The sequence below is a fragment of the Leopardus geoffroyi genome, chromosome A2 (assembly GCF_018350155.1).
Source record: "Leopardus geoffroyi isolate Oge1 chromosome A2, O.geoffroyi_Oge1_pat1.0, whole genome shotgun sequence".
In the NCBI taxonomy this organism is placed as follows: domain Eukaryota; kingdom Metazoa; phylum Chordata; class Mammalia; order Carnivora; family Felidae; genus Leopardus; species Leopardus geoffroyi.
The window spans coordinates 128,054,743-128,079,435 of record NC_059331.1 but is presented as its reverse complement, the minus strand read 5'-3'; the positions used below and the strand labels follow the sequence as shown (position 1 = coordinate 128,079,435).

Here is a 24,693-nt window from a genome sequence, read left to right as displayed (position 1 = left end):
GTTGTTATTGTAATTAGTATTATAATCATTATTATTTTTTTAGTTCATCTTCATTTGGGGCATTAGACCTGCTTATCCCACTCTACTTTTCATTTTCTCAACACTGTTGTGTTATCATAGACTTCAAAGGTTTTCTGAATAGTCATCTGTAGGCAAATACTGAACTCTGTGCATTTTCCCTTTTCCTTTTGATAGATAGTGGTATTTGTTGACATTTATTCCTTCACTATTCACTGCATCACATATTCACCCATTATGTATTATGTCTACTGTATGCTAAGGATTCTTCTAGGAACTAGGTATATGACATTAAGCTACCCTCAGGGAGCTTACATCCCAATGGTGGAGATAGACAATAAAGTAAACACATATTTAATGTAACATTGGGTCAATGTAAGGGCTAAGAAGAAAAATGAAGCAAGGCAAATGGATAGAGAGTGACAAGTGATGTCAGCTTAAATAAAGAAATCAGGAAAAGCACCCCTTTATTTGTAACAGAGTGTGGGGAAGCACTAGAGTTCTCAAGAGGTGAACTTGATGGTGAACTGATGAAAACAGTGGAGTTCTCAAGAGGTGAGCAATTAAGAGGAGTGTCCTTGATAAAAACAAGGAAGATGGTTGAGCAGCTAGAAGTACAACAGAGGAAACCAGAGAACAGATAGCTAAGAAGAGCCCTCCTGGGGGTAATTCAAGCCTCAAAGACTACCCCTGCAAAAGACCCAGCTTTAATTGGATCAGACTGTGGAGCAATGTATGACCAAAGGTGTTGTCAAAAACAGTAGAGAAATCAGCTAGCAATTAATTTAGTGGAGGCTAACAGCTAGGTGTGATAACCAGCTTGAAGCTTAATGGGCAGTTCATTAAAGAGTATTGGCTAAAACCATACTATCCCCAAGGAAGGAGACCAGAGAGGCTGTGCATATGCCTGAGATAGATCAAGAGTTTATGTAATCTGAATAATGTAGAAGGAAAAGAACTACATGACAGTATCAATGGAGAAAAATCATTTGACAATATTCAACACCCTTTTGTGGAAAAAAAATTCAACGAACTAGAAATAAAAGTGAGTTTCCTGTATCTCATCAAAGGTATCATCTCTCAAAGGAGAAACTCTATGCAAATATCATAACTTAATGGTGAAATGATGAAGGCTTCACCCCTTAAGATAAAGAACAAGACAAGGGTGACCATTATTACCATCTCTGTTCAACATTGCACTGGAAGTTCTAGACAGCGTAATTAGACAAGAAAAAGAAATAAAAGACATCCAGTTTACAAATAAAGAAATAAAACTATGTCTAGTTTCAAATGACTTTATTTTTTATATAGAAACCCTAAGGAATATATTTTCTATAGAAAATCCTAAGGAATCCACTATTAAGTGAGTTAAGTAAGGTTAAGGATGATCAATCTACAAAAATTGTATTTCTATACAGCAGCAATAAGTAATCTGAGAATGAAATTAAGAAAACAATCCCACTTACAATAGCATCAAAAAGAATAACATATCGAAGAGTAAAATCAATAGATGAACCACAAAACTTGTAGTGTTAAAACTGTAAGACATGGTTGAAAGAAATTAGAAAAGACCTAAACAAATGGAAAGACATCCACATTCATGGATCAGAAACTTGATATTTTTAACATAACAATACTCCCCAAATTGATCTACTAATTCAATGGAATTTTTGTCAAAATCTCAGCTGGCTTCTATGCAGAAAAGACATCATGGGGGCTGTGGAGTAGAGGGTAGGTGGAGGAGGCAAGAGTGGAGGTGGAAAGCCCACTTTACAGGCAATTCCATTCATCTAAGTGAAAAGTGATAGGCTGGGCTATGCATATGGTGGCGGGGATGGAGAGATGTGACTAGATTCAAGACATATTTAGTGTGTAAAATCCGCAAAAATGTGAAAATAAACCTGGGGTAAATAACATGAGTCTGTAAATGAACATGATATTGGAATAATTTACTCTAATGAGCCCTTCACAGAATCACTGCCAGATAAATCTAAATAAATAATGAGAATCTGCACATTGACTAAGATGCAAAGCTATTCTTCAGTGAGTGTTCTGCATAAAAAGCAACATCTTTCTTGATTGTTCTTGGCAACTTCTCAGAAGTTGTATAATTGTTTTATTGTGGAGCAGTAAGTCTTGCTGTATATTCTAAAACCTCCTTCCCAAAGTAAAGTCTTTAGCAGAGAATGGGGGGCTAAAACAGCACAGGTACTCAGAATTCCTAAAAAAAAAAAGTAGAAAGTCATTTATTCAGAATAGGTATTTAAAGCTATTACATTATTTACTTAAGGATTCAGTAAATGGGGGTCTCAGCTCAGTTTCTGATTTCAGTTTTATTGAGGTATAATTGACATATAAAATTGTAAACCATTTAAAGTGTGCATCATGGTGATTTGATATAGGTTTACATTGTGAAAGGATTCTCCCCTAGTTAATTAACACATCCATCATCTCACATATTTATCTTTTTGGGGTGGGCCTAAGAACATTGGACTTCTACTCTCTTAGCAAATTTCAATTATACAATACAGTGATATCAACTATCTTCTGAACTTTTAAGCAATTTTTTTCTGCCCCCTATCTTTAAGATACTACCACAGATAGCAAGCAAGACAAATAGGTTAAGTAGTGGTTTCCTTGTAAACATGAGTTCATTCTCAGGTTGCTAAATCAAAGGGATTAAACCTACTGCTGCCTATTTAATCACTGAACTAAGTAATGGTATGTTTTGCTTTTAGTTTCAGATTCTATACATCAGGTTTAAACTTTAGTGCCAACAGCAAAATCCATCCTTTTAATTTATGGCTTTCATTCTAACTATTGATTCTTTATACAATTTATTTAGCCCCATTTCTGTACTTGCGATGATCTCATTTGAAGCTCATTTTATCAAATACCATTTTAACACCTGACTTTGTGTGTGCTTTCAAAATTACATAGTCTAGAGGGAAAATGCTTTGCTGAGGCAGTAATAAAAATATTAGTAAAAATAATTCTATACCACCAGATACAGTTGATATGGATTATTAGAATTATTAGCTGAGTATGTTTATTCTAGGATTTTATATTCTGAGATCAAAGCTCATGTTTTCATTTTGTTATTAGAAGGAACTGCATCATTTTGTCTTGTATGCATAGTTCTGCCAAATAGGTGCTGAATTCAATACTGATATCAAAACTAATGTATCTTTATAATTAATCTTTCTGCTGTAACAGTATTAAATGTAAAACCATGTGACATGGTTATAGAAATTTCAGGATCTGAAAATGAGTCATCTTTTGCAACAGATAACATTTTTGTTCCAAGAGTTAATTTAATTTCATTTAATTCTCAGTAAGTAAAAATCAGGAAAAGGTTTGATTAATAAAGCTAAGGAAAGCAGGGAGTAAGTCCTTACAGGAAACCCTCTGTGGAAATGTTTTTAAGTCAAGTACATTTTATATATAGCACTATATATCCATTTACGCAGACTCCAGATATAACCAAGCAAGTGTGACAGACCATTATACTGGCTGCGATGAGACTCCACCTGTTTGGATAACCATCCTTTGGCTTAAATCATGGAACATATCTTTCCTTGACAACCAAATTAAGTTAGAGGGGAAAGAGAACATTAGCAGTTACTATGTGCTGATCATGGGGCTTGGTCCCGGCTTCATAAATTGATTTCAGACATTTAGGACACGAAAAACTCCAACATGTTTTCTCTCAGTGATACTGCCTGTAATTAATAATAGCATCACAATTAACTCCAAAGATAACAGGCCAAATTCTCACAAATAAAAAAAAATAATGCATCCAGAATTATAGCAAAAACCTGAGATAGTAATGTCAAGTAGCAGTTATGATAAGTGTTAATAATTACAAATATCACAAATGTTTCTCTTTGTGCACTCCATAGCACAGTGTATGCACAGAGCACTTACTTTAACAATCTGGTAGTATTTCAAGGAGGAGAGGAGGTATTTTGTTGCATGTTCTCATCTTACTATTCTCTGGAAAAGGGTTAAGCTTTGGATGCAGCCCCATGAATTCATTGGGTCAATATTTCTAATATGTTTTGGTCTCAGAGAAACAGGTGTTTCAGAATATGATAAGCTACACTGTAAGATACAGACACATGATGGGTGAGTGCATGGATGTCTAGACAGAACCTCTCCTCCTTGAGTTCTTCCCATGCATCAGACATGTTACCAAATGGTTTGCATAATTAATCCTCACAATAGAACTATTTTCCCCATGTAAAGGTGTGCAAGCAACAAGGTTTATTATTGTATCAATGTCAAATGGAGGCAGAGTAGGAATCTAACCCAAGCTTGTCTGTTTCTCAGTCATGTGCCTTTTAAAAATCATTACATTGTGCTCTGTCTTATTATATTAACAGCTATATAGGAGATGTTTACTGGGTGCCAGTGTGTTTACTCTTTGATGATATGTTGTGTTTCAAATCCATGATCTCTTCTGAGTTAGGTATTATTTTACATATGAGGCTCAGAAAGGCCAAATACTAAATAGTTTTATGACCACCAAATCCTTGGGCTCCTTTGCTGACTTTCCAAATTGAATCACTTTGAAAATAGGACATCTTTACTCCTAAGAATTTTAATATTAAATGCATAGGAAGCAAGGAGCAATATCTTTTCCCCCCTCAACTTTTAGATGAGGCAGCTGAACCACAAAGGATTTAGTGACTTGCAAGTTTTCCTTAGCCAGTCAGTGGTAAAGTCAAAATTATAGCTCCTGGATCTGAATCATGCTGTTTCTCTGGAATGCTCTGCACCTGAAGAGCCTATACTCAGCCTTTGTTATTCCACTGCCCATCAAGCTTCCTGACTTTCACATTGCTCGGCTCCTCTTGGTGGTCTCCAAGGAGACCAGGAGGCTACTGCCTGTTAGAAATAGTGCCTGTCTTCTAATATACAGCAAGACCATGATGGGTCTTAGTGGCGTGGGCTTTTTTCTCTGTGTATAGTGTGTGTGTGTGTGTGTGTGTGTGTGTGTGTGTGTGTGTTGTTTTGTTTCTAACAAAAGACACTCTTGAGGGGATAATATTCTGGCTTAACTTCAGCTTAAAAAATCGGTTTTTCAACTTGTAATCTAAACACTCTCCAAAGATATTAAAGGACTCATAAACAGAGCCTGGCCTGCAAATACATTTCCCAAGAGGAGAACCGAAATGCTTTGCAAGGCAGGATCTACAGAAAATGCAGTCTCTTCTGCACACTGGAGAAGTGTATCTACTGTGAGAACGCAAAGACCTGCTTCCCAAGTGGCCTTGGCAGAGAAGAACACTTCTTATTACCATGACACTGGGTACCGTGTGGTGTTAGCTGTTACAGGGGCAAAGCGGGGCCAGCCCCTTATACTGAGCCAAATGGCCAGTACTGACAAAGATGAAATAGCTGAGGAAGCTCACACTGTCTTTGTTCCTATGAGGTTTAGTGAAAATAGCACATAGTCTATCAGATAACCTGAACAGCTACCTTTCATGGTCAGTAAAATGATCATAAAAATAATAACAACTACAATGACCACCTTACAGGAAAGGTTCTTCTAAAAAAATTCTAAAGAAACTGTGTGTGTGTGTGTGTCTGTGTGTGTGTGCATATGTGTGTGCGTGTGGTGTATGTGTATATAAAGTAATATACATAGAAATATATATTATATACTATATACATAAAACATACTCAGCACAGTATTCATGCATTGATTCATTCATCCATTCAAACACACAATAAGTGCTGGTTTCCTAGATTCTTTTTGTTCTGCTCCCTTTCCCTACCTCAGTCTGATTTTTGTCCAAATGCTTGGGATAGCTCTGAAATCCCTTTTTCTATTTTGATTTGAATTTAAAATTTGTTTTGGTGGTTTAAAGAAAGCATCATCTCCTCCCTTCTCCTATAAGAATTATGACTTAGATGTTTCTGTCAGCTCTCAGCAACTGGCTTCTCCTCAAGACAGTAAACATCTGAAATTGGAGGGTTTCAGAGGTTGAGTATCTTGCCTTTTGAGTCACAGACACAAAAGGGAAAAAAAAGGAGTGAAAAGCGTTTCCTTGAATATGTGCTGGTCTCTTAAAACTCTTGTTCTGTGGCAACCTTCTCTGCTCATCAGCCCACAGCATTTCCTCATCCCCGTGGATATTTAATAGCTGAGCTGAGTTGGTTATTCTTTGTGTTAGGGGCAGAGTATATTTCCCTGTTAGTCTGTTAGCCTATTCCCTATTAGCCTGAAATAGGATCTCCAGGCCATCTCCTCCTTGTTCTCTGCCTCAGTGTCTTCACACAGACTGTCCTTTCTGTCTCAAGCTCTTCAATCCCAGTCCTGCAACACCACCAGCAACCCCCAGGGACCCCTCAGCCCCCGTACAATCCCACCTCTTAGTTAAATCTTGTGAAGCGTTCAGATTCCCAGCCAGCTGCTTAGGAAAATTGGAGTCTTTTGTTATACATTTTAAAAACAAAGCAAAACCAAACCTACATTTCAAAGCAGTTGTCACAGGTTGTGATCATACACATGTGTGTATGTGGCTATCTGACAAACATCTGTCTTCACCACAGCACCACAAGCTATAGAACAGTGAAGATTGTGTCTGTTTTTTTCCGTTATATTGCTGTACCGAGTACAGTGCTGGGCACGTGGTAGGCACACATGTGTTTGTTGAATGAATACAGTGTTGGTAATGACCCCTTAGAAAGAATCATTCCCATGAATACTCCAAAGCCTCAGCCCCACCTACGATGATGCCGAAATGTCCCCTTAGAAGGGATATTCACTGGAACACTGAGTAGAACAGCCAGAGTCTTGGGAAAAATCAAGGATGCTTTTCAGGTACGTCATGGTCGATCCTTATTTCGCATACTATGTTTGGTGGCAGCATGTATACAACACCTAGGAGAATATGAGCTGCGCTCTCTGTCCCATGACTGTGTACCCTGCCCTTCTGAACAACAGGCACACAGAAAGGGAAGGGTATCAACCTCTGTCGCTCTCCTATGATGTGCCAAGCACTTTGCCTACACCATTTCATTGAAGGGAAGGACTGTAATTATGCTTATTCCACATTCCCTAAGGCACCTCTGAGTCTTGGACATGTAGCAGGCATTGTATTAAACATTTAGTAATGCTCATCAAAGAAATTGCATTGATGAAAAGAGGGGCCCTATGATACGTAGGCAATAGTAGACAAACTAAAACAATAGTGACTCACGAGGATGTGTTTTTCACTTCTGTGATTTAGAAAAGAGAACTGTAGCTGGGATAAAATTCTGAAAATTAAAAAAACAAGTGTTTGCTTAGTGCTATAGGAGAAAGTGTTGACGTAAAAGGCAATTAAGAGTGTGCGTTAGAGGCACCTGGGTGACTCAGCTGGTTGAGTGTCTGACTCTTGGTTTTGGCTCAGGTCGTGATCTCATGGTTCATGGGATTGAGCACCGAATTGGGCTCTGTGCTGACAGTGCAGAGCCTGTTTGGGATTCTCTCTCTCCCTCTCTCCCTCCCTCTGTCTCTCCCCCACCTCTCCCCCACTCGCACATGCACTCTCCCTCCCTCTCTCTCAAAATAAATAAACTTTTTTTTTTTAAGAGTGTGAGATAAATTCTTGGGTAACTGAAAAGCTAAGATAGACAAACTTTAATAGCTATGAATAAGGGGTTCTGGTAATGTAGCACCTACCTCCAAAAATATCCCCTAAGGTATCTGTTTGGCCTCAACATAAGCAAGCCCTCAAGATGTTTTTGGCTCAAACGTCAATCATTTTGAATGACTGAAAATCATTCACCTGGAAAATCTTTTCTCATCTGTACCTCTACCATTTCTCCCCCAAATACTAGAGTACTTTGAAACAAATCACTGGTATTATAACATTTCATCCATGAATGTGTTAATCCTAAAAGATAAGAACTCTTCCTTTTAATATAACCATAATACCATTGTTATACCTAGAAAAAAAGGATGAATAATTCCTTAGTATCTTACTTTAGTAACTTACTTAATCAGTGCTCAGATCTCCCAATATGTCATATAAATGCTTTTATTGTTTGTTGGTTGGTTGTTTTGTGTTTTTTTTATTCTCACAGTTGGCTATTTGGGATCAAAATCCAAACAGGGTCCCCATTGTGTATTGGTTGACATATCCCTGGTATCTCTCTTGATCAATAGTTGCCTCCTCCTTTGTATTTCTATTTGCAATTTATCTTTTGAAGAAAGTGGGTCATTTTTTCTGTAGTCTTCCACTCACTGGATCTCACTGATAGGTCAATAGGGTATTGTTTAACATGCTTTTCTGTCCCTTGTGTTTCCTGTACAGTTGTACTTAGAGGCTTGATACGTTCAGGTTCAATGTTGGGCAAGAATATCTCATAGCTGGCATTTTGTATTTCCTTTCACATCACATCACGAGGCACATAGTATTATTGTCTCTCTTTTGTGTTATGTTAAAATTTATCAGTAGATTCAAGTGTGGTCAACTTGAGCTGTCCATTATGAAGTTTTTTGTTAGCTTTTCACCAAATGATTTTCATAGTTTTTGATACTCTTTACCTGGATCTAGTTTTCATTAGGGGTTCTGAAATGTTGATACTCCTAATTCTATCATTCTTTCTGCATTTGTCAGCTAGAATTCTCATATAAAGAACATTCTCTCATTAATGGAATATGTATGTATACATTAATGGAATGTATGTATACATTTATATTCTTAACAGTTTGTATGCAAGTGCAGGATAAATTCTTTTTCCTTGTTTACCAGTTTTCAGATTGAAGGGGTTCAACTGCATCTTCTAATGGTGATCATAAGTTTGTTTTTCTTTTCAAAATATCACTATAAACTCATGGATTTAAGCATGTTTGAAAGGATTCAACTCATTGCATTATTATCCTTATCAATGGTTCAGTTTTCCCATTTTTGAGACCAGTGGAAGCCAATTAAAGTCAGCTCTAGAGTCCTTCTGATATGACCCCAGTGATTTTCAGTAACTTCCTGACTTTCAAGACTTAGATGTCAGGGTTTATGTTGTACGTTTGCTGCCACAGACCTGGAATCAGCCATTTCTGCGAAGTTTTATTGGTAGTTTTCTTCTCTATTTCTAGAAGCTTTTTATACATGAAGTGATATAAGCAGTGGTATTTTTTTTTCCCAGTTGACCTTTTGTCTTTTTTACTTTACATATGTGAAAGTTGCTTCTGGATTTGAGTCACAAATAGGAATGTATTCCACACTCCTAGTATATAGAGGAGTTTGTTCATGTTTTCTCCTAGTGTATATGTAATTTCACTTTTCAAATTTAAATTTCTAATTAATTTAGAGTCTATGCTAGTACATAGTTGAAGGATACATCAATGTTGTCCTTTTCTAAATGGATGTCTAATTACCCCCATAGATAAATTTATTAAAAAGTACATCTTGTTCTTTTCTCTTCCTTTTTCTCCATTTCCAGAACAATTAGCTATTAAAGCCATTTAGTGGAGTGTCCCCATGTGAGAACAGTGTGGCAGGGACTGAGGCTGAGTAGGGTGAGAAGGCTTAAAGGGGAAAGGAGCTCCACAGGTTATCAGAGTCCAGGTAGGGTCTGGAGGGCGTCTGTGTGTGTGTGTGTGTGTGTGTGTGTGTGTGTGTGTGTGTGTTTTAGGTGATGATGACCCTATGTTAAGTATCAGAACCCAACAATGAGAGGTAGACATTTTCATGTGTGGGAATCAAGGTATGAAATGTCAGGGCCCAAGCAGAGTGAGGAAGGCACGTATATATGAGGCTGGCCAGGCATGAGGTGTCAAAGCCCAAGCAGGGAACAGAGGATCTTTCCACAGAGAGAAACCCAGCATCAATTGTCAGCACCCAAGTAGCATGACGAAGGCATCTCTGTAGGGGAGGAGTGTGGTAGCGGTGATGGGGGATTGATTATATCCAGAGGAATTGATCAAGCAGGTAAAATATGTAATGGATTTTGAGAGCTTATTATCTCATTGTTGGAGAAAGGAGTTATTAAGAGAGAATGAAAGAAAGCTAAAATGGACGCCCTTCACTGAAACCTACAGAACAATGCAGAGAGAAACTGAAGAATACCTCAACAATTGCAAAAATATACAACATTAATGTATTGCAGAATTCATTATTGTTTAATCGTGAATCTTTCCCAAAGTGACTAGTAGATTCAATACCATCCCATGCGAAATTCTGGCATTTTGGTAAGAATTAACAAATTGATTTTTAATATTTATAAGAAAATATAAAGGACCTAGAATAGTCAAAACAATCTTGAAAAAGAAGACAATTGAAGAAAAAAAGTTAGAAATCTTTAATTATATGATATTAAATCTTATTGTAAAATGGTAATAATTAATAAAGCATGCTATTGACATAGGAATAGAAATATGTCCAGGGTACAAGTCACCTTGAATTTTTCTTTGCAGTAGTTTGCTGTTTTTAGTATAGAGGTCTCACATGTTTGTAAGTATATTCATTTTTTTATTCTATTGCAAATGGTACTTTTTTTTAATGTTTATTTATTTTTAAGAGAGAGAGAGAGACAGACAGAGCATGAGCAGGGGAGAATCAGAGAGTAAGAGGGAGACCCAGAATGTGAGACAGATTCCAGGCTCCAAGCTGTCAGCACAGAGCCCTACATGGGGCTCAAACCCATGAACCATGAGATCATGACCTGAGCTGAAGTCAGACACTTCACTGACTGAGCCACCCAGGCACCCCAATGGTATTGGTTTTTAAATTTGGTTTTTCAGGTGCTTGTTGCTAATACATAGAAATACAATTAATTTTGTATATTGACTTGTATCCTGTGCTTGCTATATTCCCTTATTTGTTCCAGCTGTTATTACAGATTCATTTAGAGTTTCCTACATATATAACCATATCATCTATGAATAAAAATTATTTTAATTATTCCTTTTCTCTGTATGCCTTTTGTTTCATCTTTATGCCTTATTGCACTAGCTTGGACTCCCAGTACAATATTAAATAGGAGGAGTGAGAGTGGGCAACTTTGCCTTATTTCTAAACTTAGGGAGAAGGTATTCAGTCTCTTACCACTAAGTATGTTAGGTGTCAATTTTTTTGTAGATATTCTTGATCAGATATTCTTCTATTTCTAATTTGCTGAGAGGTATTGTCATAAATGGATGTTTAATGCTTTTTCTGTATGTACTGAGATGATCGGATGGTTTTTCTTCTTTATTAAGATGATGAATTACATTGATTGATTTTCAAATGTTAAACAAACTTTGCATTCTTGGGATAAAGCCCATTGGTCATAATGTGTTATTCTTTTTATACATTTCTTGATTTAATTTCCTAATATTTTGTTAAGAATTTTTCCATCTGTGTGCATAATAGATATTGGTCTATCATTTTCCTTTCCTTTTTTTTTTTTTTTTTTTTGCCATTTTCCCAGTTTTTCTTTACTGTTTTCCTTTCTTTTAATGCCTCCTGTTTTATTATCAGGATTTGACCTCATAAAACAGGTTTTGATATGTTCCTTCATCCTACGTTTTCTGAAAGCACTTAGGTAATATTAGTTTTATTTCTTTTTAAAATGTTTATCACTGAAGCCATTAGGGCCTGGAGATTTCTCTGAAAAAAAGCTTTTAATTATAGATTCAATTTCTGTGTGAGAGATGGAACTATTCACCTTTTCTACTTAATGTTATGCTATTTTAGATAAATCTTTTGGGTTTATTTTTCAAGGAGCTTTTCCATTTCATCTGAGTGATCAAATTTATTAGTGTAAAGTTCTTCATTATTTTGTATCATCACCTTGTCAGTAACTTTAGGTCTTGTATTGATGTTCTTTTGTCCTTCTCAATGGTAGGAATGTACGCCTTCTTTCTTTCTTGCCTTTATTACCCTTGACAAAGGTTTGTCAATACTGGTAGTCTTTTAAAACCTAAGTTTTGAGTTTATGATATTATTTATTAATGTATGCTTTTATCTTTGTTTTGGTCATTGGGTATCTCCAAATATATCAGCCACATTTCAATACTCAAATGTGTTAGAATGACCTGTTCATGCAGAAGCTAATCACTTAGGAAATGAATTATATTTGTCAAAAGTCACTGACTGACTTTCAGTAGAAACTATTTAACTAACTACTAGACATTATTCAATTAAAGGAAAGAAACAAAACAAATCGTTTATCAAACAAGAAGTAGAGATAGAAACTTTAACATTATTTGATATTACTTAAATTTTACTGTTAAACCTAAATGTGATACATTATTCAAATTCAAGCACTTGGATTGTAAAAAAAAAAAAAAAACAACAAAAACAAAAAAAAACAACACAGTATCTTCATGGTATATTACACAATCAGTTGCTCATAGGCAAAAATTTTTCATTAGAACCTTTTGACTGTTAATGAGAAAAAAGAATCACATACTAAACTTTGAGACACTAAAGAAAGTACTTTGCAATTGTATATTTAAATGTAAGCCATTGTTAATTAGTAAATTAGTTTTTTATCTAATTTAATAAGATTTTTTTCCCTGAGAAGCTGATATAAAGCTGGTGATACTTGTAATTGATCATATCTCTGAATTCAAGAAATATTTTGCAGAGAAACTGAAATTTTCATGACTATTGATGACCTTTTAGGAAAAATAAGAAACCAAATTAAAGCAAGATGGGGAAAAAATTCTGAACTAAACAATAATAATGGAAGAAAAAGATGAAGCTGTCATAACATAAAAGCTGCTGGCCCCAAGGGAGCTACTTCTCAGTCATGTTTGTTCAGATCTTAACGAAAAGATTATTTCTTGGCTATTTAAACCCCTTTTGATCTTATAAACAGACATAAAGCTTCCTTATTAATATTAGAAAGCTAGAATAATCCTGATACCTAACTCTAATAGAAATAACACAAAGGGAAAACACAAAACCCATTGCATGCTCATTTGTAAATGTTAATTCACAAATCCTAAATAAAATAGAAAATTTAGTTCAGCACTATAAATTTCAGAAATTCAATGATTAATATTGGAATTTCTAGTAATATCCTCAATTAGTTGAACATATCTCAAATGTCTGATGGAATAAGAAAAAGGGGTATAGCTGCATTAAACAAAGTCAAAGAAATTTCCAGCCCACAAGTATCCTCACAGCCTTAATTTGTTCATATACAAGGAGAAATTGTTTTCACTCTTTCCAAACTTGGTTGAACATAAAACCTTTTTTCTTTCTTTCTTTCTTTTAGATTTTTATTTTGTTAAGTAATCTTTACACCCAATGGGGGCTTGAACTCACAACCCCGAGTGAGAATCGCATGCTCCACTGAATGAGCCAGCCAGCCACCCCCATAAAACCTTTTTTAATACTAGAAATAATGTGCTTTACAACTCAGTTTGAGAGATGTTGAACAATGTCAGTAGATGAAAGGGGGAAAGCCAGGTGATCATTTTGATAGATGTTAAAACAGCAAATGACAAAAAAAGGGAAATAAGCACATTTACATATTTAAGAACGCTTGGAAATTCTAACAGGAGTACTGGTGCAAAAAAAGAAGTAACAGAAGCAAATACAAAAAGGAAAAGAATATATAGTATTAGTTTATAATGACTGGTTATCAGGAAAATAACTCAAAAAAGTCAACCAATAAATGTTATAAAATCATGAAAATGTTCAATAAGGTACTCAGCAAAGAATAAAAAGTATATTAACAAAAAATAAACTATTAGGAAATAGATGGAAAAATATCCCATATTCAATGACCACAAAATATAGGAATTAAATAGGGAAAGAGTAAAATTATGATGGACTTATTTGAACAAGTGATTCAACTCTGATGAAGGACCTAAATGAAGACTTGGATAGCTAGAGAGGCAACATGAATCTGACAAAAAGAAAATCAAGTTATCTAAAGAAATGCAATACAAGAAAAGCGAGTAGAGTTGAGACATTTGGCTAAGTGTTTGGGGAGAAAGGAAACAGTTAGAGCTCCACTTCATATATTACATATATATAAATTCCATGTGGATAAAAAATCTGATTTCCAGCATAAATCATGTAATATTCATATAATCATGCAGTGGGGGATGCCTTTCTAAGCCTAATGCCAGAAGCAGAACCCATCAAGGGAAAGATTGATAGATTCTGTTATCAAAATGTTGGAAAAATTTTTGCTATAGCTTCTATGCAATGAAATATCCATGAACATAATTTACCAACAACCAAAAAGTATTTTCAATATAAACTACAAAGGGTAACTATGTTTGATATGGGATCAGATAAGGAAAGAATTAATACAATAAATGCCAAAGGGTTTTTAACGTACAATTTGGAAGAAAAGAAAAAATTAATCAATTGATACATGAAAATTGCTTAACTTCGTTATTAAGCAAAGGAATACAAATTGGCAGTGAATTACCCTGCTTTACCTATAAAACTGTCAATTGTTTAAAAATCTGAATGATCCTCAGTGGTTGAGGTGATGTAGGGCACTGACACATTACACCCACTAGGAGAAAGACTGGAACTGTTCTAAAGTGGAAAGTTTAGCAACATATATACCAACATCTTTAAATACCTTAAATGCCTCTGGGAATGTTTTATTCCATGGGAATTTTTAGAGATCTAAAATCTAAAGTTTTGGGGGTGCCTGGGTGGCTTAGTCAGTTAAGCGTTTGACTTTGACTCAGGTCATGATTTCACAGTTTTGTGGGTTTGAGGCCCGTGTCGGGCTCTGTGCTGATAGCTCAGAGCTTGGAGCCTGCTTCAGATTCTTTATCTCCCTCTCTCTCTACCGCTCCATGCTTGTGCTTTGTCTCTCTATCTGTCTCTCAAAAATAAATAAATGTTTAAAAAACTGTTTTTAAATAAAATCTAAAGCTTTTAGTGAAAAGTTTAGCTATGAAAATTTTGTCATGGTACTGTCATTTGAGTGAAATTTGGACAAGCATAAATGTTCACAATAGGAACTTACTTAAATAAATAAATTGTACAAAATTAATTTCTTCCATTATTATTAATTATGCTATGCATGAAATTTTTTGGTATGGAAATACTCTCCTGGTGTATTAAAAGGAACATACAGATTAAGATACATTAAACAGAGATTGACAAACAGAGACCAAGAACAAGATGGAGAGACTCACAGGGACGACTCAGATGAATACACACTAAGCTGCAAAGTATAGTTATGTGAAGGGATTTGGGGTGTGTTTTATTTGTGTTTTTAATTATCTGAAAAAATTTTTTACAATAATACGCAATGTTTCTAACAACAAAAAGAAATAAAATGTACTATCTCAATTGTGAATAATATTACACCAAAATATTAACAATAGATACAACGAGAGGACTGTGGGGGGCCATTCACTTATATTTGCACTTATAAGCCTTTCTGTATTTTCCTTTAATGGACAGGTATAACTTATGCAATCTTGGGAAAAAAAAAACAATGTTATTTTTTTTAAAAAAGCAACACGGACAGATGCTCTCTGTTGCCCTCATAATACAAATCCAAAGTACATTCGAAGGTGTATAATTTTCTTCATGATTTGGCCCTTGCTTACCACAGGTCAGCTCTCTTACTATATCCTTTACTGCAGTCTAAGGCTGGACAGAACGACTTTCAGTTCCCTACAAACAGCAAAGCTCATTCTTTCCTCTGGGCATTTGCTCCTGCCCACACACCCCTTCTGGCAACTTCTCAACAACCCCTTTACTGGAAAACCTCCCTCACCCATCACATGCTGCCTGGTGGGTCAGGTGCCTCGTGCACAACTACATCATTTCATGATTTCCATATCACTTTCTGTTTTCTTGTCTTTCCCCACTCACTAGGTTTTCTAAGTTCCTATGAGGAAAGCCTTAATGAGTGATCAATTATTGTTGTCAAAAGAGGTAATGAAATAAGAGAATGAATGAACCAGGCTCCATGTAGCAGATGCTGCCATGGGCATCTCATTTATTTTCTCTCATTGAATACTAACCAAGATTTCATGAGGTAGGTATTATCATGTTCCTTTTCCAGTTAAAGAGACCAAAGTCCAAAGGATTTATTGGATCGCCCTCAGCAGCCCCCAGCACATAGTAAATGCTAATAATTACAGAATAAAAGAACACGCATAGTCTATGGTAATTTCTCTAAAGGCAAAACTCAAGGAAGAATTGAGCTTATTATCTGGATAACTAAAACAACAAGTGCTTTGTTATGAGGATGAGATTGAGAGCAGAAATGGGAATAGGTTGTTTATTTTACTTTTTCTTTTGGTCCTGAATTATTTTAGGTGGCTACATAGAGCGGCTGGATTCATCTGCATTGAAACCCCTTGAGAATTTTTATAGGTTGAACCAAAACAGAATAATGAAATGAACCCTCCTAGGCAGGAATGCAGAAGCAGACATGAAAGATGATTTCTCTGAATTATTTGGCCTTTATAGAAAGAACCATGATGAGTTTCTAGAAAATGCATTATTGATGTGATGTAATAAGGTGAGCTTTCTTTTTTTTTTCTTTTTTCGTTTCAAATAATGTCTTATTTTATATTAACCACGGTATGAAACATTGCCACTAAAGGTTGTTTTCGGCACACGTGAATTGTATCTGATTTTATACCCTGCCTTTTCCATCTATCTTAATAGCTCTTATGTTTTGTGAATGAGGTTTTATTCATGTCATTATTCGATTTCTAGTTCAGCATGGATTCAATGAATTCAAGAGATTTTTCTTTCCCAAATCATACCCTTTGTTCCCTACATCGAGTTTTCTGATTTTTGGGTGGTTCCTGGTCAGTTCATGCTTACGCCCATATTTCATTTATTTTCATTTCCTTCTACATAAAAATAACACTCTTTAATTGTGCTATAGTTGAGAAAATAGATATTTCAAAATAATTAAATATTTTGATTTTAAAAGGGCAGCTTCTACTTAGTGTCTTGAAAAATATTGAAATCCACAGCCCTGTTCTCTTATTTTATATACAAATCCCACATGCATGCAAGATTGTTACAGGAGCACCAAACAAACTCAAAATCTAAATAAAGGGAGAATGGTTAACTAGGACTTGGTATGAAATTTGCAAATTTAAATTATGCAAATATTAATGTTCTTTCCATTTGAGTCTTCTCACTATCATCCAATAATGATTTATTTCTTGTCTATTTAACATTCAGTTGGTTCTAACTTTAAATGCATAGTGAGCAAATGTCCATTTTCTTCCTTTCTGCAACAGAACGTCTCTTGTGTGCCAGGCATTGTGCTAGGCACAGTCTCCATTCTCTCGGAGCTTGTAGTGTAGAAGGAAGATAGATGAAGTCACACTAATGAATGTATAAGTACAAATCAAGACGAGTGCCCTAAAGAAAAAAAGTGTGGTCACAGGAACTCCTCTGTGGTACGTCAGTCAAGTGGCACACCCGCCAGACCTTTAAACTGTGGTCTCTGGTAAGTCTGCGGCACTCCTGGGCTGCCTGTGATTACACCGAAACATTTTCCCTGCTAAAGACTTGAGATGAAAACCTTGCTAGACCTGACCTGGCCTGAATTTTAAAATTCAGTTAGAAAGTCTCTTGCTTCTACTGTTAACACTGCAACACATTATATTTTCGGGTTTGAAATGAGAAGTTTCATCTTGGAGGTGGCTGCCCACTTGCCAAGGCTCCATTTAGAATGTGTGGTTCAAAGTGTTTGAGTATCCACAGCAAAGGAGGGCATGGGACAAGCTCCAGAGAAAAAACATCGGGTGTGTGACAATGTGGCAGCGTACAGGGACTTCAGCAACAACACACAATGTTCCCTGGACAACTCTGTCCTGTTTCACCATTGCTCACAAATAAACTCCCCCTTATACACACACACACACACACACACACACACACACACACACACACCTTCACATCAAATGCATACACTTAAGACACAAATCCCACATGCATGCAAGATTGTTACAGGAGCACCAGGGAAGGAACTGAATGAATAAAATGAGAAATTGGCCTTTTGGCAAATATGTGTGGTCAAGGTAGATGTTGTTCTTGGGAATTATTGATTGGGTTTAAGGTTTAGTGAGTTCACATCAGGTACTCGCTGACTTCACATCGGACAAGTATCATCTTACCAAACTGCAGAAAAATGAGACTTGGAAAATTCAGGCACTTGTCCAAGGTCACTTCACTTCTAACTGGCAGATTAAATTTAAACTCGCTTGTTCAGAGTTCTCTTTCCACCATCATTTTAGGAAAAAGATGTTGAAATTGAAAACATGATGAAAAATGCAGAGTTCATCCAGCAATCTCTGGAAAGGCTCATAGAAGGGATCCTGGGTGAGGAACAAGAAAGATCCTATGTCCTGGTCACCAGCATAACAGGAGCCAGGAAAGCCATCCTTCTTCAGAGAGAACCAGTAATTTCTAGGGGAAAACACAAGGCCTTTACAAAACCAAAGTCATGATCCATGAAAGAAATAATTGATAAGGTGGACTTCATTAAAATTAACTATGCTCAGTGAAAGACACTGTCAAGAAAATGAGAGAACAAGCTACAGGCTGGGAAAAAATATTTTCAAAAGACTCATCTGTTAAAGGACTGCTATCCTAAGTATACACACAATTCTTAACTCAATAATAAGGAAACAGGGACACCTGGGTGGGTCGGTCGGTTAAGCGTCCGACCTCGGCTCAGGTCATGATCTCGTGGTCCGTGAGCTCGAGCCCCGCGTTAGGCTCTGTGCTGACAGCTCAGAGCCTGGAGCCTGTGTCAGATTCTGTGTCTCCCTGTCTCTCTGCCCCTCCCCTGTTCATGCTCTGTCTCTCTCTGTCTCAAAAATAAATAAACGTTAAAAAAAATTTTTTTAATAAAAAAAATTTAAAAGATTAAAAAAAGAAACAAACAACTCAGTTAAAAAAATGGGTCAAATACTTTAACAGACATCTCACCGAAGAAGCTACACATATGGGAAAATAAGTATATGGAAAGAAGTTCTACATCACGTATCATCGAGGAAATGTAAACTAAAACAACAATGAGACACTTATTATATACCAATTAGAATGGCCAAAATCCAGAACACAGCCCAGATCAAAAGCTAGTGAGGATGTGCAGCAAAACAGGGACTCTCATCCATTGCTGGTGGGAATGCAAAATGGTGGGGCCGCATTAGAAGACAGTTAGGTGGTAACTTACAAAACTCCGTACACTCCTACCATAAAATACCAGCAATGGCACTCCTTGGTATTTACCCAAAGGAGCTGAAAAGTTAGGTCTGTACAAAAATCTGCACACAGATGTTCATAGAAGCTTTATTGATAATTGCCAAAACTTGGAAGCAACCAAGATTTACTTTGCTAGGTGAATAAATAAAAAAAAAAACTGGTACATCCAGACAATGGAATATTATTCAGTGCTAAAAAGGAGCTATCAAGCTATGAGAAGACATGGAGGAAATTTAATGCATATTACTAAGTGAAAGAAGCCAATCTGAAGACTATATGCTGTATGACTCCAACTATGACATTCTGGAAAAGGCAAAACTATGGAGATAGTAAAAATATCAGTGTTTGCTAGGGGTTGGGGGAGGGGGAAATGACTAGGTTGGGCACAGAGGCCATATCTGAATGATACTATAATGATGGGTATATGTCGTTACGCATTCATCTAAACACACAGAATATACACCAAGTAGGAACCCTAATATAATCTATGGATTTTGGGTGATTATGATGTATCACTGTAGGTTCATTAATTGTAACAAATGTGCCACTCTGGTGGAAGATGTTGATGGTAAGGGAAGCTGTGTATGTGTGTGGGTGAGATATCTGTGCCTTCTAAATTCTTCTGTGAACCTAAAACTGCTCAGAAAAAAACAATAAAGTCTTTTAAAAATAAAATAAAAAACCAGGCCTGTATTATATTTCACTTTATCCAGTTTTCCAGTTGATAATCTCTGATCTAGAATCCAGTTGGATGAGTGATGATTTCATTGTTTTTTCTCAAAGATATCCTTAATGGTCTGCTCCTTTGTTCTCCCACTTCTTTTCTAGTTTTTATCCTGATTTCGATAATAATGTGAGTTACATGTTTGACAAACATTAGTTTATTATCTTGATTCTTCTGTTGCTAAATGCATATTGTGATCGATAGTATGACTTAGCATTTGTGGAAACGGGAAACTTGCAGGAACTTGTAGGAAAGAAATATGTAAATACTTACTGGTTTCTAAGCAATTTACATAGTATAGAGAGCATTTAATCATTACTACAGCACCATAAGTCAATGTTATTATGACCATTTTACAAATGGATAAACAAAGACTCAAAATCAAGTTCCTATAGCTCACGTACCCACATACTATTTGGCATGCAGTAATTGCACTGTAACATCGAAATCTGCAACAGTAAGGAGAGGGTGGTATATAATGATGTTAGCAGTGCCGTGAAATAACACAATGAGGGTCTCAGTTTGGGGTTGGAAGTTAATCTTCCCGCTCTTGTTACCAGAGTATGTGGAACACTAATCCTGCAAGAGGACACAGCTGGCAGTGCCACCACACGCAGCAGAAGCAGGGGCAAGGGGCAGCAGCATTACGCAATAGCTAAGGCCTATGGAAAGGCAAGTAGGGGATATTCCTCCATGATGAGGTACAGAAAGAAATGGATCTGATTCCCCCAGAACGAGGCCATTAGGCTTGTTGGTTAAGAATTATTACTAGTTACACAGTAAGTGAGGTCTGGATATTCATATCAAAACCTCTTGCATATCCTTTAGAACTAATCAAATATAACCATAGTTATTACATCAACTTGTACAGGGTTCTCATCGCAGAACAGGGGCTAACTCTATCTTCAGATTTGAGTATCATCTTCATAAGGGTCTAAATTAAAGCATCCCATGCAGGTGTTTTGCTTGTTTGTTGTTTGTTTTTGTTTTGTTTTGTTTTACCTCTCAAGGGTGCTCAAATAGCAAAAGATGCCACTAGATGGCCACTGAGAACAGATCCTTGATTCGTTCACCATGATGATTGGGTACAAATGGCAGTTAAGAATTGGGGCAAGGTTGGGGCGCCTGGGTGGCTCAGTCAGTTGAGCGTCCGGGTTTGGCTCAGGTCATGATCTCACAGCTCGTGGGTTCGAGCCCTGTGTCGGGCTCTGTGCTGACAGCTCGGAGCCTGGAGCCTGCTTCGGATTCTGTGTCTCCCTCTCTCTCTGCCTCTCCCTTGCTCATGCTCTGTCTCCCTCTGTCTCTCAGTAATGAATAAACTTAAAAAAAAAATAAGAAAAAAAAAGAATTGGGGCAAGGTTGAATTGCTCTGCCTAATAAGTAGGAAGTTATTGTAATGGAAAGAGAAGAGGAGGGAAGAAGAGAGGCAGTGGATGAAGGGAGAAGGGAGAAGAGAGGCTGGTGTCCAGGGACTATTTTGCCAGGAGGTAATTTTAAAGAACAGGAATGTCTAACAGGAGGTTTTAAAGTTATTTTCGGCGGAACATCTGACGTGAACACCCTCCTCTGCCCCCTAAGGACTCTCCCGTCTTCTGCATCGTTCCCCAATGCTTTTCCAGCAGTGGATTCTTAGCAGAGAATCAGCCAAGTGCTGGGCATCTGAGCGGAGCTGAGATGCTGATGTTCCGTAGGAGGAAGAGGGGCAAGAAGTAGCAGAAAAACAGAGAAAAGATAGAAGGAAAGAAAATGTGTGGCGGAGGGGGCAGCCCAGTCCTCAGACTTGTTTAATTTCTCTTTGAATGTGCAGAGTTTGGGATTGGAACCAAAGTCTCCCTGACCTCCAAGCCCTGCATGGTCTACTCAAATATAAGCATACAACCGAATCCCTATTTCTAAAAGTCAGCCCACCACATAAACTCAGTCCCTGCTGGTTTGCAAGAAGCAGAGGACATTTTAATGGTTCCCATGACACAGTGAAAACACCCAGAAACTGCCAGAAAGGCTTTCACAGCCTCCCACCAAACAGCTCCAGACTATTGTCTGCTCTTACTTTCCCCTTCCAGGAACAGCTGTAGTCTGCAGCAGTTCAGGCTGTCAGCGGTCTCCCTCTGGGCTTCCCTTTTGCTCCCCTTTTCCACCCACGCAAGTCCTTTGTGCTCTTCACATCCCTGCTCACATCATCCTACCCCCTTCAAGAGGGCTTCCCAATTCCCTTCCCGATTCTGCTCAGTTTTCCATAATTCTGTCCCCTGTCTCATGTCTGGGGTCAACTTTAGCCATCTGTACATCCTCCCCACCACAGACCAGCATGGTGCAGAACTATAATGGGTTCCCAATAATGTTTGCATTGAACGTAAAGATGATGGGTCTGTAACGTTATTTGCAGCTAACTTTAATAACCCCTAGAGGTTTCTTCTAAATAATAGGAAAATCAGATTTTGGCGGTCTAATGCAGAATTCAAATGCAGCAAACCCAGCGTAGCCGTCTTGCAATTGGTGCCTGTTACTCCTGGTGCTTGACTTAAAAGTGGCCTGGCTAAATGATTATATGTTTACATTAGAGACAATTAAGAGGATGAAATGATGCTGGGGAGAAAAAGTGCTATTGATTTTGTTTTATGCCCCTCAGCTTATCAGCTGGGGCTGCATGCCAGCTATATCCAGTGCAATAATAGCCAGAGGCTTGAGGGTTTTTGTAGTGAGCCGTGAACTTGAGTGGGCATATTACAGGGTGCCCAGTGGTTGTTCTGGGAGATGTACCTGCTTAGATGCCATTGGAATTTCCAATTTTTTGGCAAATGTCCTCACACCAGCTGGAACCACAGCTTTGGCAGATTCCAGGAGGGGCTGGCTGCACTCTGCAATGCCCTCAGGCTCATAACTAGCAGACCTGTTCTGCCGGAATCTAGAAATACGGTGCCTGTTTCTTCCTTAACTCCTTAATTGGCACAGAGGAGACTTCATCCTCCCAAGAAGGCCACAGGGAGATAGACAGCAGTGTGGTAAATAAAGCATCCTGACCATTGAAATGATAACTACTTATCCCATGGGCATTTACACCCAAATGGAAGCAAACAAAATTACAAAGTGGCTTATGTCCTTATTTGTTATTGCCAACATTATTCTTTACAACCACACACTGCTTTCCTTTACAAAGGCCCCACAGCACTTCTCAGATGTCTGGATACTAACATCCCTAAAAAAGAGCAGATAATGTTGAGTGGCATATCTTGTCCCTGCTTCAAAAGGCTTCTTCTCTAAGTTTAGCATCGTCTGAACATGGAATAGAAAAAATGGTAAAGGACATTGTATGTTAACTAACTTGAATTTAAATAAAAAAAATTTAAAAACTATAAGATACTTAGGAATACATAAAATATGTGTAAGATCTCTGCATTAAAAAGTGCAAGGCAAAAGAAAAGAAAAGAAAATGAAAGGAAAGAAAGAAAAAAAGAAAGAAAGAGAAAGAAAGAAAAGAAAGAAAGAAAATGGTAAAGGGAAGAGCTGGGTTACACACATAAACAGACAGGAATGAAAGTCAGAGAGAGCCAGAAAGGAAGAGAAAGAGATAGACACAAGAAGGGAAAGAAATAGTGTCAGAGGCATAAAAAGAATAGAGTGATGGATGCACAGATGGAAATACAGAACCTAGCAGAGCAGGCTGACAGACAGACAACCCACCACAGCCAGTCCAAGATCACGTTCCCCCTTAGCCAGTGTGAGGGGCTAAATGGTGCCTGTGACCTTTTTTCCTCACAGGCAGTACTCCCTCTGGTCCCCTGCCACACTCACCTACTCCCCTTCCCCCAAAACACATCAGCCCTGTATGACTCCTGTGTCCCTAACTGTGACCCAACCCATGGCTGGCAATGACAAGGAGATGCTTCACGGAATAATAGAATAAGAAGCAGAGTCAAGAAAAGAGAGCACAGGAAAACAGCCATGGGGAGGAAAAGAGGAAGGGAGGGAAGACATGATAACGCTGTGGCAAGGATGGGTATCTCTGGGAAGACATTTTCGCATTACAAAGTACACCTGCTGGGAATGGCTCAGGCAAGGGGTGGCAGGCTTATCTCCTTGGTTCACCAGACTTCCTGGAAGCTGGAGTGGGGCCTTTTCCCTGCTCCTTGTTTTATAACTCAGGTACCAGCCACCTGGTGACCTCTGAGTTCCCCTGCTCTTAGGGCTGACCCTTCCTTTTTTATTTAAGCTTGTTTATTTATTTAAAAAAATGTTTAATGTTTGTTTATTTTTGAGAGAAAGAAAGAGCACAAGCTAAAGAAGGGCAGAGAGAGAGAGGGAGACATAGAATTTGAAGCAGGCTCCAGGTTCTGAGCTGTCAGCACAGAGCCTGATGTGGGGCTCAAAGTCATGAACTGTGAGATCATGACCTGAGCTGAAGTCTGACTCTTAATCGATTGAGTCACCCAGGCACCCTAAGTTTATTTATTTCTGAGAGAGAGAGTTGGAGAAAGAGAGAGGCAGAGAAAGAGGGAGAGAGAGAATCCCAAGAAGGCTCTGCGCTGTCAGTGCAGAGCCCAATGTGGGGCCCGAATTCACGAACCATGAGATCATGACCTGAGCTGAAATCAAGAGTTGGACACTTAACCTACTGAGCCACTCAGGCACCCCTGACCCTTCCTTTAAATAGTTGAGTGATAATGGCTTATATTTAGGAAACACATGCTTAAGTTTTTAGAGCTCAAGTGTCATGATGTCCTGCAATGTATGTGCCAATGGCTCCACAAAAAAATAATAAAAATAAATAGTAAAAATCAAAGTCATACATAGAAA

The 24,693-nt window shown here is 37.5% G+C and overlaps 1 protein-coding gene across 5 annotated transcripts in view; it reads left to right on the top strand.

Annotated features, from left to right (window-relative positions):
- The window catches only part of ELMO1 (engulfment and cell motility 1), a 734,972-nt gene that overhangs the window by 96,248 nt on the left and 614,031 nt on the right, over window positions 1–24,693 (top strand). For 3 of the 5 annotated variants that reach the window (XR_006716458.1, XM_045495324.1, XM_045495323.1), the window contains exons 3-4: window positions 16,256–16,461; window positions 17,201–17,412. The exons of the other annotated variants lie outside the window; for them this stretch is intronic. The gene's annotated coding sequence lies outside the window, so the exon portion shown is untranslated. The remainder of the gene's footprint in view (window positions 1–16,255; window positions 16,462–17,200; window positions 17,413–24,693) is intronic. 5 annotated transcript variants of the gene reach the window in all.